Here is an 18,332-nt window from a genome sequence, read left to right as displayed (position 1 = left end):
TCAAGCTATTGGTGTCTAGCTTTACTTCTTTTTTTTTTTTGTTCTGCTGCCACCTTTGGCTTTTTCTTTTCTCTTTTTTGGTTTTTCTTTTCAACCAAGGACTTTTATTTGATTGAGATTCATAGACAGTGAGCTACTTTCTACTTAAAAGGAGACAGTCTAGTTCTTTTATTCACTAAAAGTGAGCTATCATACAATCATACATTCATACCACCACTCACTATTATTGTACTTCCAGCTAACAAAGAACTATCTTACTTCACATACCAAACGTTTCTTTTATTGAATTGAGGATGCAGGGGACAAAGCATGCATTTAGTTAGGTGAAAGTAAACACACAAGCACACACTTAGACTAGCTTACTTATTGCAAAGAGTGATTCTGCCTATACTAGATGAACACTTTAGCAAGACATAAATCAAATCATTTCTCAACAGCAGAAGTTAGGTATAGATACAACCTATTGGTTTGCAGTACTTTTGTTCTTCCTTCTGTTGTGCCCCTTTTGAGCTATGATGCATAATGTCTTCAAATGGTGGTTAGTTCCCTGCACAATTCTCAAAAGTTGCTTGCTTCTTAAGCCCTTAGGTGACTAGTTAGTATGCATGAATTGAGTGTAGCTTTTGGATTTAATTTGGTGCGGGAACACCAAACTTAATTCCTTGCCATTGTCTCTAATGCAACAGGTTGTCCACTTATGAATTCTTTTGGCCTTGCTAAAGGTTATGGAACCAAAACTAAAAAGCAATTAAATGGTTGAATAATTTGTCTGATTGATTGGAGCTAGCATTATGCAGGAGGTGAGAGTATGCTTTTAAATGAGATTTTGGTGGAACACCAAGCTTAGAATCCTTCATTCTCCCTTAAATTATTTTGGTGTGCAACACCAAACTTAGCTCCTTGCAATACATACTTAATTATTCAACATTTTTATTGAAAAAGCTATGAAAAGAAAACTACCTCAGGTTGGGTTGCCTCCCAACAAGCGCTTCTTTATTGTCATTAGCTTGACATTGATCCCCTTAGGGTGGTTGATGACTGAAATGTCGCAGCTTATCCCCCCTCACTGTAAGCCTTCTTTGTGTGCCTTGATGCTCAATTTCAATGTGCTCGAGAGAGAGTACTTGGTTAACAGTGTAGTGATCCTCATTTCCCAGCTGTTGATATATTAATTGCACGTTGTCGCCTTTGGAGAATCCTTCAGTTGGGATTTTTTTATTCTTCCACCATTTGTGAGCCTTCTTCTTGTTTTTCTTCCTTTTTCTTGTTAACCTTTCTTCCTTGACAGTAGCTTTAGTTGTGGCACTTTCCTTCTTGTTTATCTTCCAAATTTCTTTTTGAGTACCTTCTTTTCCTTGCATATGTTCATTCTTCTGCTTTACTGAATTGTTGATTGCTTGCCTTGGGAAACAGTCATTGATTACTTGGCTTCTTTCTTCAGAATTTTGTTGTTCTGGAAACACTTTCAGAGTAATGCTTTCCTCATGCATCCTGAGAGTTAGTTCTCCTTGCTCTACATCTATGATGGCTCTGGCGGTAGCTAAAAATGGCCCTCCCAAGATAATCGAATTGTTTTCTTCTTCTTCTGTTTCCAAGATTACAAAATCCGCAGGATAAATGAACTTGTCAACCTTAACTAAAAGGTTTTCGATCACTCCTTTGGGATGTACTACTGACTGGTCCACCAATTCCAATGACATCTGTATTGGTTTCACCTTCTCTATGCCAAGCTTTTTCACTAAAGAGGATGGAATCAGATTTATGCTTGCTCCTAAATCGCACATCCCCTTGTTGATAAATAGACTTCCAATGGTGCAAGGTAGGAAGAAACTTCCTGGATCTTCCAACTTGGGAGGGAGTCCTTTTCTGATGAGTGCACTGCATTCTTCAGTGAGAAGTACAGTCTCCTTCTCCAGCCAGCTTCTTTTCTTGTTAATGAGTTCCTTTAAGAACTTGGCATATAAGGGCATTTGTTCAAGTGCTTCAGCTAAGGGAATATTGATTTCCAGCTTCTTGAAAGTTTCAAGGAACTTATGAAAGTGTTGGTCCTTAGTTTCTTTGCTGAACCTCTGGGGGTATGGCAGTGGAGGTGTAATACTTTTTCCCACTTGCTGCTGTCCCTGAATCACTTCCTTTGAACTATGTGGCTGGTTGTCTTTCTCTTTGAGCTTCTCTGGGGCATTTCTTCTTGTTGTCCTGTCTTCATTGCTAGCTTCCCCTTTCTCTGATGGTTCTTTGTTGCTCTCCACTTGTTTCATTGTAGTGTCATTGTTGCTCATCAATGTTCTCCCACTTCTTAACTGTATTGCCTTGCACTCTTCCTTAGGATTTGGAATTGTGTCACTTGGTAGTGAGCTTGAAGGTCTCTCAACAGAAATCTGCTTGGAGATTTGCCCAATCTGCCTCTCTAGGCTCTTCATGGAGGCTTCATGGTTCTTGGTTGTCATTTCTTGGTGTTTCCACATTTTGTCTATCAAGGTTTCCAAGTTAGTAATTCTTTGAGATTCTGGTGATGCTTGTGGTGGGTTGTGAGATGTGGATGGTGGATGGTAGGCATTTTGGTTGGTGGGTTGGTTATTAGATTGATAATGGTTGGGATTTGGGTAGTTGTTTTGAGGTTTTCTGTAAGGGTTTTGGTTAGTTTGCTGTTGGTTATGGTTTTGGTTGTTCCTTGAAGTGTTTTGGTTTGAGTTCCTCTACCATGGTTATTGGTTTTGGTTGTGATTGTCTCCCCATCTGAGGTTTGGGTGGTTCTTCCAGGATGGATTGTAGGTATCACCATAAACTTCATTCTGTCCAGAGTTTTGGTTATACATGTACTGCACTTGCTCCTGTTGTTGCTCTTCTTGGCTTTCTTCATTCTGTACACATACAGTTGATGGGTGGCTTGTGTTCACAGCTGCTACTTGAAGGCTGTCAATCCTTTTGGCCATTTGTTCAAACTGTTGTTGAATTTGTTGTTGCATCATTTTGTTTTGAGCCAAAATGGAGTCTACTCCTTCCAGTTCTAATACCCCCTTTCTCTGTGATGGTTGGCGGTTTCTTTGATGAGCAAAGAAATATTGATTGTTGGCCACCATGTCCACAAGATTCTGGGCTTCCTCAGCAGTTTTCATCAGTTGTAGTGAATCTTCAGCAGAATGGTCTAATGCCTCTTGAGATTTCAATGTCAGGCCTTCATAGAAATTTTGCAGCACGTCCCATTCATTGAACATATCTGGAGGACACTTTCTGATTAAGGCTTTGTACCTCTCCCATGCTTCATACAAGGATTCGGCATCTAATTGTGTAAATGTCTGCACCTCGGTTTTCAGCCTGATGACCCTTTGGGGTGGATAGAATTTGGCTAGAAATTTAGTTACCAAATCATCCCAACTAGTGATACTTCCTTGGGGAAAAGTTTTAAGCCATTGTGCGGCCTTGTCCCTTAATGAGAACGGGAACAGCAGAAGCTTATAAGTTTCAGGATTCACGCCATTGGATTTGACAGTGTCACAAATCCTTAAGAAGGTAGATAGATGCTGGTTGGGATCTTCCAATGGGCTGCCTCCATAAGAACAATTGTTCTGGACGAGTGTAATGAGTTGTGGTTTTAGCTCGAAGTTTGTTGCATTGACACTGGGAGTTAAGATGTTGCTTCCACAGTGTCTGGGATTTGCAAAAGTGTAGGAGGCCAACACTCTCCTCTGTGGTGGATTGAGATTAGATGGATCTCCTTCCATCTCGTGATATTCTTCCTCAGATTCTTCCTCTCCAACAATACCTTTCCCTCTCTCAGCTCTTCATAATCTCCTGAGAGTTCTCTGGTCAGCTTCGGATAAGATAGGAGTAGCTCTCCCTGTACCTGACATACAAACAAAACAAGAAACACACAACCAGTGATACTTCAATCTATTGCTAGAATGAAGTTTTAGTTAGCTTAAGCAAAAATTCAAACAGTTAGTAGGTTAGTCAAAATTAAAGAAAAAGTGCTTGATCTAAACTGCCACCTCACTTAATCATTGTCAATCTATTCAATCCCTGGCAACGGCACCAAAAACTTGATGTGCGGAAAACGAGCCGACACAAAACTCACCGGCAAGTGTACCGGGTCACATCAAGTAATAATAACTCACATGAGTGAGGTCGATCCCACAGGGATTGAAGGATTGAGCAATTTTAGTTTAATGGTTGATTTAGTCAAGCAAATCAAGAGTTGGTTGAGTGATTTTTGATTAACAGAAATTAAATTTCATGAAAAGTAAAGGGAGAGGGGTAAATTGCAGGAAATTAAAGAGAACAGAAAATAAAAGTGCTGAATCTTAAAGAACAAGAAATTAAATAGCAGAAACTTAGAACGCAAAAAATGTAAATTGCAGAATCTTAGAATGCAAGAAATGTAAATTGCAGAATCTTAGAATGCAAGAAATGTAAATGGCTTGAATTGTAAATGGATCAGGGATGTGGGATTGTGAAAATTAAACAAGAGAACAGTAAATCTCAACAAACAGAAACGTAGAAGATGGATCTAATTGAACCAGATCTTAAATGCAAATGAAAATAAACTTGGTGTAGCAATGTGACAAGAAAATTGAAATTGAAAGATGTAGATCTCAGGACTCAAGAGACTAGATAACCAAGTCTAGATCTCACTGCCTTCTTAGATCCAAATTTAGAATTCAATTGCAAGAGATTAAAAATCAAAACAGAAGAAAACTTGGATTCAAATCTCAATTCTCCAATGGTGCAGTGAAAGAAACAAACAGAGATCTCAAGGTGAGATTGAGACAGAATTTCCTCAATTCTTCAACACCCAAGACTTTAAATCTCCAAATAGCTCAAAACCCAAAAGCTCTCCCAAAATTACTCAGCAAACTCAAAAGGAAAAACTCCCGAAAAGAAAAGCTCTCCCAAAACTTCAAATCCTAAGCTATTTATACACTTTCTTCCAATGATCATTAAGCCTTGAATTGGGCCTTTAGTCTTGATGGAATTGGGTTGATAGTAGCCTCCGTTGATTGCTCTTGGTGTTGGGAAGAAATCCATTAGTGAACCGGGCCATGAACCATTCACGTTTGAGTCAACGTTTGAGGCAAACGTTGACTCAAACGTCACTTGTGTAAAATTATGCAGCTAGGGCAAGATGTTGTCATCCACGTTTGGCTCAACGTTTGAGGTCAAACGTGAGCTCAAACGTGGAACTCCCCATGCTCCCTTTTTGGCCAACGTTTGGCCCAACGTTTGAGGCAAACGTTGGCGCAAACGTGGCTCAATTAAATCATCAATCAGGGACTCGTCTTCATGCTAAAATGGCGCCAACGTTTGACCTCACGTTTGAGGCAAACGTTGGCGCAAACGTTGGCTCTTCTCCAGGGTGTTCTTCATCTGCTTCTCACGTTTGAGTTAACGTTTGAGGCAAACGTTAGCTCAAACGTGAATCTCTCTTTTCAAGCCCATTCTTGCAACCTTCTTCCAAGCTTTATTTCACCTATCATCAATCAATAATTGTATCAAAGCTATGCCATAATCATGAGAGTTGTTCTTCTTCTTGTCATATGAGCAATTATGGCACAAAAACTCATGAAAATACATCAATTTATCCATGGTTGATTGAATCAAAGGAAACATGAAATTCAACCCAATTGACTTACTTATGGCTTAAGAAAGTGCATGAAACTAAATGAAAACAAAGAAAAAAGACTAGTGAAACTAGGCTAAGATGACTTGTCATCAGCAGGACGACTCCATCAAGAGAAAAGCAGAGGAGTTCCTCCCAGAAATGCCTCAAATTGAATACTGGGAGCGCCTAGAAGCATCTGTCACCAAGTTGTAAGAAGCTGTGGATCAACTGAAGGAAGAACAGCAAAATCAAAACAGCATGCTCTGCAAATTGCTTAGAGAACAAGAAGAGCAAGGGCGTGAACTGAAGGAATTAAAGCATCAGAAACTATCTCTTGAAGGGCCAAGCACTCCACAGACTAAAGAGGTATCCACCTCCCAAATTCAAGGTTGTTGAGTTCTAATCTTAGCCTTAACTCTGTGATAATTGTTCTTATTTGAGATTTACCTTAGAAGTTATATATGAGTAGTAGTAATTAGTATCTATATTCTGATTTTATCTCCAATTAAGCTATAATTTATTTTTCTCATCATCATTAAACATGAATAAAATAGCAGATTTTCTTTAGAATAAGGAGGCAATATTTTTCGAGTTTTTAATAAGAAAAAAATTCTAATTATTTACATGTGGTGGCAATGCTTTTTGTCTTCTGAATGAATGCTTGAACAGTGCATATGTCTTTTGAATTTGATGTTTATGAATGTTAAATATGTTGGCTCTTGAAATAATGATGAAAAAGGAGAAATGTTATTTGATAATCTGAAAAATCATAAAAATGATTCTTGAAGCAAGAAAAAGTAGTGAATACAAAAGCTTGCAGGAAAAAATGGCAAAAATAAAAGAAAAAGAAAAAGCAAGCAGAAAAAGCCAATAGCCCTTAAAACCAAAAGGCAAGGGTAATAAAAAGGATCCAAGGCTTTGAGCATCAGTGGATAGGAGGGCCTAAAGGAATCAAATCCTGGCCTAAGCAGCTAAATCAAGCTGTCCCTAACCATGTGCTTGTGGCGTGAAGGTGTCAAGTGAAAACTTGAGACTGAGCGGTTAAAGTCAAGGTCCAAAGCAAAAAAGAAGAGTGTGCTTAAGAACCCTGGACACCTCTAATTGGGGACCTTAGCAAAGCTGAGTCACAATCTGAAAAGGTTCACCCAATTATGTGTCTGTGGCATTTATGTATCCGGTGGTAATACTGGAAAACAAAGTGCTTAGGGCCACGGCCAAGACTCATAAAGTAGCTATGTTCAAGAATCAACGTACTGAACTAGGAGAATCAATAACACTATCTGAATTCTAAGTTCCTATAGATGCCAATCATTCTGAGCTTCAATGGATAAAGTGAGATGCCAAAACTGTTTGGAATCAAAAAGCTACTAGTCCCGCTCATCTAATTAGAATCTGAGCTTCACTCAAAAACTTTGAGATATTATTGCTTCTTGACTTATTTGTATTCTATTTTATTTATCTAGTTGCTTGGGGACAAGCAACAGTTTAAGTTTGGTGTTGTGATGAGCGGATATTTTATACGCTTTTTGGGGTTAATTTCATGTAGTTTTTAGTATGTTTTAGTTAGTTTTTAGTATATTTTCACTAGTTTCTAGGCAAAATTCATATTTCTGGACTTTACTATGAGTTTGTGTGTTTTTCTATAATTTCAGGTATTTTCTGGCTGAAATTGAAGGAGCAGAGCAACAATCTGATTCAGGTTGAAAAAGGATTGCTGATGCTGTTGGATTCTGACCTCTCTGCACTCAGAATGGATTTTCTGGAGCTACAGGAGTCCAATTGGCGCGCTTATAATTGCGTTGGAATGTAGACATCCAGGGCTTTCCAGCAATATATAATAGTTTATACTTTGCTCAAGGATAGATGACGTAAACTGGTGTTCAACGCTAGTTCCATGTTACTGTCTGGCGTTAAACGCCAGAAACAAGTTACAAGTTGGAGTTAAACGCCCAAAACATTTTACAACCTGGCGTTTAACTCCAAAAACAGCCTAGGCACGTGTAAAGCTTAAGTCTCAGCCCCAGCACACACCAAGTGGGCCCCAGAAGTGGATTTCTGTACTATCTATCTTAGTTTACTCATTTTCTGTAAACCTAGGTTACTAGTTTAGTATTTAAACAACTTTTAGAGATTTATTTTGTACCTCATGACATTTTAGATCTGAACTTTGTACTCTTTGACGGCATGAGTCTCTAAACTCCATTGTTGGGGGTGGGGAGCTCTGCTGTGTCTCGATGAATTAATACAAATACTTCTGTTTTCCATTCAAACACGCTTGTTTCTATCTAAGATATTTATTCGCATTTCAATATGATGAATGTGATGATCCGTGACACTCATCACTATTCTCAACCCATGAACGCGTGCCTGAAAACCACCTCCATTCTACATTAGATTGATTAAGTATCTCTGGGATAAGCTAGAATCCATTGGTAGCATTCTTGAGAATTCGGAAAGTCTAAACCTTGTCTGTGGTATTCTGAGTAGGATTCAAGGATTGAATGGCTGTGACGAGCTTCAAACTCACAAGGGTTGGGCGTAGTGACAGACGCAAAAGGACCAATGGATCCTATTCCAGCATGAGTGAGAACCGACAGATGATTAGCCCGGCGGTGATAGCGCATCTGGACCATTTTCACTGAGAGGACGGATGGTAGCCATTGACAACAGTGATCCACCAACATACAGCTTGCCATAAGAGGAACCTTGCGTGTGTGAAGAAGAAGACAGGAGGAAAGTAGAGATTCAGAAGACAAAGCATCTCCAAAACTCCAACATATTCTCCATTACTGCAGAACAAGTATTTATTTCATGCTCTTTTATTTCTCGCAATTCAAACTGATAAATAAAATTGATATCCTGACTAAGAGTTACAAGATAACTATAGATTGCTTCAAGCCAACAATCTCCGTGGGATTCGACCCTTACTCACGTAAGGTATTACTTGGACGACCTAGTGCACTTGCTGGTTAGTTGTACGAGTTGTGAAAAGTGTGATTCACAATTCGTGCACCATAAGCCTAGATTAAGTGGGTGAGTGGCCACACCAAACTTAGCATTTTAGCTAGTTCTCAGCCCATTTACTCATTAGTAGTAATGCATTCATCAAGTTGCAATTCCAGAATAAAAAGAAATAAAAGAGTGTTAGAGTATTCTAACTACCAAAACTAGTATTAAACTTCCTAACCTACTATTGCAATCTAGTTCTAATTGGTAATGTAACACAAATGTGAGACTGAAACTTGAACTATCTAATGCAATGAATTTTAAACTACTTCTAAGAAAGCAATAAATCAAAAAGGATAAAGTGTTGGGGTGCCTCCCAACTAGCACTTCTTTATTGTCACTAGCTTGACACTCCTCGATCTTTAGTTGAGCTTGTAGCTCACTCTATGCTCCTCTAAGGAGCCTCCCAAGTAGTGTTTGAGTCTATGGCCATTGACAGTAAAAGTTCTCTGAGTCTTGTCCTCCATGAGCTCTACATGACCATAGGGAAACACCTTGAGTATGGTGAATGGTCCTGACCATCGAGACTTAAGTTTCCCAGGGAAGAACTTGAGCCTTGAATTGTACAGCAGCATTTTTTGTCCTTTAGTGAACTCCCTTCTTGCTATCTTTTGATCATGCCACCTTTTTGTGTTTTCTTTGTAGATTTTTGCATTCTCATATGCTTGATTTCTAAATTCCTCCAGCTCATTGAGTTGCATCAATCTTCTTTCTCCAGCAGCTTGCTCATCATAGTTTAGTATTTTTAGAGCCCAAAAAGCTCTATGCTCAAGTTCAATTGGTAAGTGACAAGTCTTGCCATATACCAGTTGGTATGGAGACATCCCAATGGGTGTCTTATAGGCTATCCTATAGGCCCATAATGCATCATTCAGCTTCTTAGGCCAATCCTTTCTTGAGCTTCCAACAGTTTTTTCAAGAATTCGTTTTAGCTCTCTGTTGGAAATTTCAGCTTGCCCGTTGGTCTGTGGGTGGTATGGAGTTGCCACCTTGTGCTTGACTACATACCTGAGAAGGAGTGTCTCAAGTTGTTTGTTGCAGAAGTGTGTCCCTCCATCACTGATGAGAGCTCTAGGAACTCCAAACTTGCTAAAAATGTTCCTTCTCAAGAAGCTTATCATAACTTTGTTGTCATTTGTTGCAGTGGCTATGGCTTCTACCCATCTTGAGACATAGTCCACAGCCACCAATACGTAACTATTTGAGTAGGAGGTTGGAAAGGGTCCCATAAAATCAATCCCCCATACATCAAATAGTTATAGCTCTAATATGAATTGCTGTGGCATCTCATTTTTCTTGGTTAGATTACCAGCTCTTTGGCACTCATCACATCTTGACACCAATTCCTTGGCATTCTTGAACATTGTTGGCCAGTAAAATCCAGATTAAAGCACTTTTGCTGCTGTTCTTTCTCCACTGAAGTGGCCTCCATATGCGGATCCATGGCACTGCCACAACACTTCCTTACCTTCTTCATGGGATATACACCTTCTCAAGATCCCATCAGCACACCTTTGGAACAAATAGGGGTCATCCCAGATGTAGTATTTGGCATCCTTGACTAGCTTTCTTCTCATGTGTTTGTTGATGTTGGTTGGTAATTCCCCAATGGCCTTGAAGTTAGCTATGTCTGCAAACCAAGGGGCTACTCGAATCATCATCAATTGCTCATTAGGGAAGCTTTCATTTATTGAAACTTGGTGTGTCTCTTCTTCTTCTTGTGGAATCCTTGAGAGATAGTCAGCTACTTTGTTCTCTGCTCCACTCCTATCTTTAATTTCAATGTCAAATTCTTGGAGCAGCAGAATCCATCTTATTAATCTGGGCTTAGATTCTTGTTTGGCAAGCAAGTATTTGAGTGCTGCATGATCAATGAATACAATTACTTTAGAGCCAATAAGATATGATCTAAACTTATCAAAAGCAAAGACTATGGCTAAAAGTTCTTTCTCCGTGGTGGTGTAGTTCCTTTGATTCTCATTAAGGACCTTGCTAGCATAGTAAATAACATGTACTAGCTTGTCTTTCCTCTGTCCTAGAACAGCACCAACAGCAAAATCAGATGCATCACACATTAATTCAAAGGGAAGATCCCAGCTTGGTGGTGCTATAATAGGTGCAGAGAAGAGTCTATTCTTAAGCTCATTAAAGGCTACCATGCACTCTTTATCTAAAATAAAGGGAGTATTTGAGATAAGTAAGTTGCTAAGGAATTTTGCAATCTTTGAAAAATCTTTGATAAACCTCCTTAGAACCCAACGTGTCCCAAAAAAACTCCTGATTGCCTTGACATTGCATGGTAGAGGTAATTTCTCAATTACTTCCACCTTTGCCTTGTCTACTTCTATGCCATTTTTGAAATCTTGTGACCAAGAACCACCCCTTCAGTTACCATAAAGTGGCACTTCTCCCAGTTCAAAACCAGGTTGGTTTCTTGGCACCTTTTTAAAACAAGAGCAAGATGGCATAGGCAATCAGAATATGAGTTTCCAAACACAGAAAAGTCGTCCATGAATACTTCTATAAACTTCTCAACCATGTCCGAAAAAATAGAGAGCATGCACCTTTGGAATGTTGCAGGTGCATTGCACAATCCAGAGGGGATTCTCTTATAAGCGAAAACACCATATGGACAAGTAAATGAAGTTTTTTCCTAATCCTTGGGGTCTACAACAATTTGATTGTAGCCTAAATACCCATCCAGGAAGCAATAATACTCATGTCCTGCCAATCTTTCAAGCATCTGGTCCATGAAGGGTAAAGGAAAGTGGTCTTTCCGGGTGGCTTCATTGAGTTTCCGGTAGTCAATGCACATACGCCATTCGGTCACTGTCCTTGTGGGTATCAGTTTATTCTTCTCATTTGACACAACAGTGATCCCTCTCTTCTTCGGGACTACTTGCACCGGGCTTACCCAAGGGCTATCTGAGATGGGGTAGATCACCCCTGCTTGCCACAATTTCAACACTTCTTTTTGAACCACTTCATTCTTGGTTGGGTTCAGCCTCCTTTGTTGCTGCCTTGAAGGTTTGGCATCTTTTTCAAGTAGGATTTTATGCATGCACATTGAAGGACTGATCCCCTTTAAATCTGCAAGTGTCCAACCTATGGTATCCTTGTGTTGTCTCAACACTTGGATAAGCTCCTCTTCTTGCTCCTCACTCAGACTTGAATTTATGATTACTGGGTGAGTGTTGTTGGCACCCAAATATGCATATTTCAAGCTGGGTGATAAGGTTTTCAATTCTAATTTTGGTGCCTCTGCTTCTTTATTATCTGTGGTGGATGGTATGGTTGATTCTTCATGGTTCTTTGTGGTAGTTCTCCATTTGATGCTTGTTCCAGCTCAATAGTTCCTTCATATTATTCTTCTTCCAAGACTCCTTGAACTATCTGTTCCATGGTGTCTACTATTATGCATTCTCCTATGGATTCTTTGGGGTAACTCATTGCCTTAAAGACGTTGAAGACCATCTTCTCTTCATGCAATCTCAAGACTAGATCCCCTTTTTGTACATCAATGATGGCTCCAGCAGTAGCTAGGAATGGCCTCCCTAGGATGATTGATGGGTTGGCCTCTTCTTCCATGTCCAGCACAACAAAATCAGCTGGGAAAATGAATTCTCCCACTTTTACTAACAAGTCTTCCACCACCCCATGTGAAAACTTAAATGTTTTGTCAGCCAATTGGAGTGCCATTCTTGTTGGCTTGGCTTCCGCAATCTTCATCCTTCTCATCATGGTTAAGGACATGAGATTTATACTAGCTCCCAAGTCACACAAAGCCTTCTCAATAGTGATGTCCCCTATGATGCAGGGGATTTGGAAACTCCCTGGGTCCTTCATCTTCTGAGGTAGCTTCTTTTGTATGATGGCGCTACATTCTTCAGTTAGTACTATGGCCTCCTTTGCCTCCCAGTTCCTTTTTCTTATTATAAGCTCCTTCAAGAAATTGGCATAGAGTGGCATTTGTTCCAATGCCTCAGCAAATGGTATGTTGATTTGGAGCTTCTTGAAGATCTCTAGGAATTTAGAGAATTAGCCATCCTTCCTATCTTTTCCCAGCCTTTGTGGGTATGGTGCTTTTGGCACATAGGGCTTCAGGATTGGTTTTGGTGAAGGTAGAGCAGGGGTCTCTTCTTCATTCCTATTCCCATACTTGTCTGCAACTTCTTCTTCGTAGTTATCTTTGCTTGGGGTTCCTTCCTCCACAACTTTTCCACTTCTTAGTGTAATGGCCTTGCATTCTCCTCTTGGGTTGGCCATGGTATCACTGGGAAATGTGTGTGTGGGCAGTGGGATTTGCTTGGATAAGATCCCCACTTGTGCTTCCAACTTTGAGATTGCTACGCCTTAATTTTTTAGATTTGACCTGTATTCTTCTTGATTGGCGTCTATCCTTCTTTCAGTCTGTGCTTGTCTCTCCATAAGGGTGAAGACTGCTCATATAATCTGCGATGACAATTGTGCTATTGCATCCTCTATCCTCTCAAAGTTGCTCTTGATTTCACATGGTCACATAGTTAAGGGTGATGTGTCTTGATGGAGGTTGTTGTGTATTGGTTGGTTGCTATGGTATGATGTGTTTTGTGAGTTATGGTAGGGTCTATGGTTGCCTGTTTGATGGTTGGGGTTGTGAGTGGAGTGTTGATTTGATGGATAAGGTTTGTTGTGGTCCTGGTTGTGGCCCTACTGGTTTTCCCACCCAAAATTTGGGTGGTTCTTCCAATCTGGGTTGTATGTCTTAGAATTTGGATCATATGGTGGCCTGGAGGAATTGTTCACATAATTAGCTTGTTCCCAGTCACCTTCAGGTTCTGATGCGTTTCCTTCTTGTTGAGGGGTTTGATCTTGTATGGTTGAGACTTGATTAGCTAATGCCAGGGCATTTTGGCCAGTTTTACTGACCTTTTTCTTTACTATTTTAGGATAGTTTCATGTGTTTTCTTAGTAAATAAGCAAGTTTTGGGTGAATATACACTTACATCTTGATTCAAGCAAACATTGTGAACTTTACATGATTTCATGAGAATTATGCATGAATTGAATGATAAAATGGATGATGCATGATCTTATGACTTGAAACAAAACTTTGATGCACCTTGTTTGTTTGATTTCAGGACAAAGGAAGCAAAGAAGAGCCACGTTAGCGGCCACGTTAGCTTCACTAACCTAACCACTAACGTGGAATGGGAGCGAGCTTGCAATGTTAGTGGTAAAGTTACCACCAATAATGCCTTCGAAAGGTTAGTAAATACCACTAAAGTTCCAAAAGGCCACACTTAGCCACGTTAAGAGTCACATTAATCCAATTAACGTGAACTCTAACGTGGAGTAAAGAGGAAGTCGCAAGCGTTAGTGACACTCACCTTTGTCACTAACGCTAGACCAAGCCTAGATTGCCTACGTTAGTGGTCACGTTAAGACCACTAACGTGAAGAGTAACGTGGAGCAATGAATGATAGGCTAACATTAGTGACACTCACCTTTGTCACTAACATTGGAGATGGCAAATACACCCACATTAGTGGTCACGTTACGGCCCTTAACGTGAGGCACTAACGTGAAAAGAAAGGGCGTTTTGAAGCGTTAGTGACAAAGGTAAGTGTCACTAACGCTCTCAAGCCTTGGCATGCCCACGTTAAGGGCCACGTTAGTTACACTAACGTAAACTATTAACGTGGAAGAGAGGGACAAAGGGTAATGTTATTGGTAAAAGTGAGTGCCAATAACGCTTGCAAAGGGCTAAGAGGCTACGTTAGTGGTTACGTTAGTACCACTAACATTGAAGTTAATGTAGATCAACTAGTTTGGAACGTTAGTGACAAAGTTATCGTCACTAACGCTTTTGAACCCAAGTTTACACTTAGCGTTAACGCCACTAACGTCCTAACTAACTTCCCATCATGCCTAACTCACACTTTCTTTGCAAGCAAAGCTGAGCCCACTAAAGACTGTAACTGCTTCAACTAAAGAGTAAGGGCCCATATTCAAGACTTGAAGAGCTAACTAGAAGATCTGAAGAGTAGTATATATAGGGATAGTTTTGAATTAAAATGAGATCCGAAACTTGAGAACTACACTTTGTATATTTTACTTTCTCTGCAACTTCTAGTTGAATTTTCAGAATGCATTCTTCTATATCATCTTTTATTCCAGAGCTATGAACAACTAAACCCCTTTTCATTGGGTTAGGGAGCTCTGTTGTAATTTGATGGATCAATTATAATTTTCATTCTTCTTCTTCTTTCTTTTCTCTTGATTTTACTAGAAAGCTTTTGATCTTAATCCAATTGGTTAGTTGTCTTGGAAAAGAAACTCTCCATAATTGGATCTCCTCTGAGCCTTGGAAAAGGGATGAGGAGATCATGCTAGAAATACTTTCTCATGTTGGACCAAATTGGGTTTGGATGGATATAGTGACATATAATCCTACCAACACTTTGATTTAGAAATACATGTGGTATAATTAGTGACCATACTTCATCTCTTCCTATGAGCAATTAAATCAAGGAATTGGGTAATTGTTCAAGCTTAGAGAGATTAGATTGCCAAGGAATTGGGATCCAATCACTTAAGATTTCCAAGGAGATCAATGAATGCATTGATTGAGGAAGAGATGAGAATGAACTTGATCCAGAGAATGTAACATCTCCTAAGCCCAATGAATCTCCCATTTCTGATCTTACCCATTCTCTTTATTTTCTGCTATTTACTTTTCTGCTCATCTCCCCAAATCCCCATTTAAGATTCTGTAATTTACTTTATGCCATTTACATTCCGCCATTTATTTCCAGCACTTACAATTTCTGTTATTTACTTTCCCACCATTTAACTTTCTGCAATTACTCAACTCAAATTCTGCTCAGCTCAACTAGAACATTCCTCTAATTAAAGTTGCTTGACCAATCAATCCCTGTGGGATTCGACCTCACTCTATTGTGAGTTTTTACTTGACGACAATTCGATATACTTGCCGAAAGAAAATTTTTTGAGAGACAAGTTTCCGTGCATCATTAGCCTCTATCTTCTTGGTTAAGGCTACTATTTGTGCTGCAATTGCCTTGTTTTGAGCTAACAAAGCATCTACAGAGTTAAGTTCTAGCACTCCTTTCTTTTGAGTTCTTTCTGAAGCATAGAAATACTCATTTTCAGCTACAGTCTCGATGACATCTATGGCTTCTTCAATGTTCGGTGAAAGACACATTCTGAACCCAAGTAGACGCGGGAGTTTGTCAGGCACATTCATCTTAATGTGATGAACAGAGCTAATTGGTTAGATCATCCTATTCACCACGATGAAGATCGGGAGATACATCTTAGAGATAGATCAAACACGGATCGAAGAAAAAATAGAAATACTTTTATTAATTCGTAGGATTCAGCAGGACTCCTCCCCTCAACCTAGGAGGTATAGAAACTCATACTGAGGTGGAATACAATGATAAAATGAAAATAATTCTGAAAAATGGAAAGATGTTCGTCATCTATGTAAAATACACTTTAAATACTAAACAGATGACTAGTAATGGTAAAATAGTCTATTTAGTGCTAAAATCCACTACTAGGGCCCACTTGGTAAGTGTTTGGGCTGAGATTTGATGAGATCCACGTGCTATAAGGTCTCTTGGGCATGGAATGCCAGCTAGGGGACCCTCTCTGGGCCTTTCGATGCTGGTCTCTGCTCTTAGGGCGTTGGATGCCTGGAAGGGGGCAGGAAGCTGGCGTTGGACGCCAGTTTTGGGCCCTCTAATCCGATACAAAGTATAGACTATTATATATTGCTGGAAAGCTCTAGAAGCCAGCTTTCCATAGCCATTAGAAGCGCTCTATTTAGACTTTTGTAGCTCCAGAAAAGCTCTTCCAAAAGCAGGCAGGTCAGATTTGGACAACATCTGCAGTGCTTTCTCTGTCTCTGAATCAGACTTCTGCTCCAACTCCTCAATTTTAGCCAGAAAATACCTGAAATTGCCTAAAAACAAAAAGACTCATAATGAAATCTAAAAATGTGATTTTAACACTAAAACTTATAAAAGCTCAATAAAAACTAAATAAAAACTACTAAAAACTATATGAAACTGATGTCAAAAAGCATATAAAATTCCCACTCATCAATTGGTAAGCGAATGAATGTATATTGTGTGTTGTTGAACTTGAATTATTGAATTATGATTGATAAAAATATCCACTCATCAATTGATGGGTTGGTTTTAAAGGGTTTGGAAAGTGTATGTTTTGAAATTGGGGGTTTGCTAAATTTTGTGAAAATTGTGATTTTGGCCTAACTTTGGTGAAGCATAACATGGTCTCTAGAATTCCGATTTGTTTCAAATTTATTTAGAAGGAAAATTTGGTCTGAGATGTTTATGCCGTTCGAAGAACGGGGGAAAAATGTTTTTAAATGAGGAAGTTATACTTGATCAAAGTTTGGTGTAAAAAGCTGAAAATTCTGGACTTAGCAGATTTTTAGAGTTTCTGCATTACATGCGTATGCAGGCCCCATCATACGGGGCCATTTGTTTTTGTTTGCCACGTGTGTGTACGCGGACAGGTGCTGCTGATGAGCAGAAATTATTAATGGTAAAGAATTTCACAAATGAAGATCTCGTTGCAAGTATAGTTCTAAACCAACAAACAATTCCTCAATCAAAAATTTGTTTGTCACAAGAACAAACCCAATAAAAGTAAATCAAAGTATTCAAACCTCGGGTTGTCTCTCAAGGAATTGCAATGAAGTGCTCAATTATTGGCTATGAAGGAATGTTTTGGGGTTTCTGGAATAAGAAACAAGAAATGTAAATTGCAAAAGAAATAAACTAATAACTATGAAAGCTCTTGGCAAGGGGTGATAACTAGAAGTCCCATCCTCATTATCATCATCAATTGTGACAAAAATTGTTTATTTCTCCACTTAGTTAACCTCTAACTATGAAGGAAAGTCAGGTGGATATCAACTTGAGATCACAAGTCCTAGCTAAATCATAATGAAAGACTAGCTTTAGCGACACTCAAGTCAACTAGCAACTTCCAACTATCAATCGACAAATGATTTTGATAGGTCAAGAGTCTCTAATTACTCAACTCATGCCAAGAGAGGAGAAAATCTAACTCATGGCTAAAAGAAACATTTCCTCAAAGACATAGAAGGCAACCAAAGTAAACAACATAAATTGCAAGAATTAAAGGAAACTATAACTACAAAAGCAAGAGATCAACAATAGAAACCAAAGCAAATATAAGAAGACAAGGAAATCATAAATTGCATTGAAAGGAAATGGAGATCTACATGAGAGTGCATGAACTAAAATTAACAAAATAAAGGAACTACAAGAGAAGTAAAATACTAGAACAAGTAAAGGTAAAGAGGAAAATTAAAATAAAAGAGGAAGTAGATTTAGATCTAAAACTAAAAACCCTAATCTAGAGAGAGGAGAGAGCCTCTCTCTAGAGAATTCTACATCTAAACTATCCTCAAGTGTGTGAATGATTCCTCCCCTTTGACTCCCCTTCAATTCTGCATGTAATGGCCTTAGAAATGAGTTGGATCTGGGCCTGGGAAGCTCAGAAATCGCCCTCAGCGTATTTACCTTAATGATGTCATGTGCGAGCTATGACGCGTACGCGTATGGCACGCGTGAGCGTCAATGGATCCTCTCCAAATCCTTGATTTTCCATGAGTTATCCACTTTGCATGCTTTTCTCTTCACTCCCTTGACCCATTCCTAGC

Source organism: Arachis ipaensis, chromosome B4 (assembly GCF_059453495.1).
Source record: "Arachis ipaensis isolate K30076 ecotype BB chromosome B4, ASM5945349v1, whole genome shotgun sequence".
NCBI lineage: Eukaryota > Viridiplantae > Streptophyta > Magnoliopsida > Fabales > Fabaceae > Arachis > Arachis ipaensis.
This window is presented reverse-complemented; position numbering follows the sequence as displayed.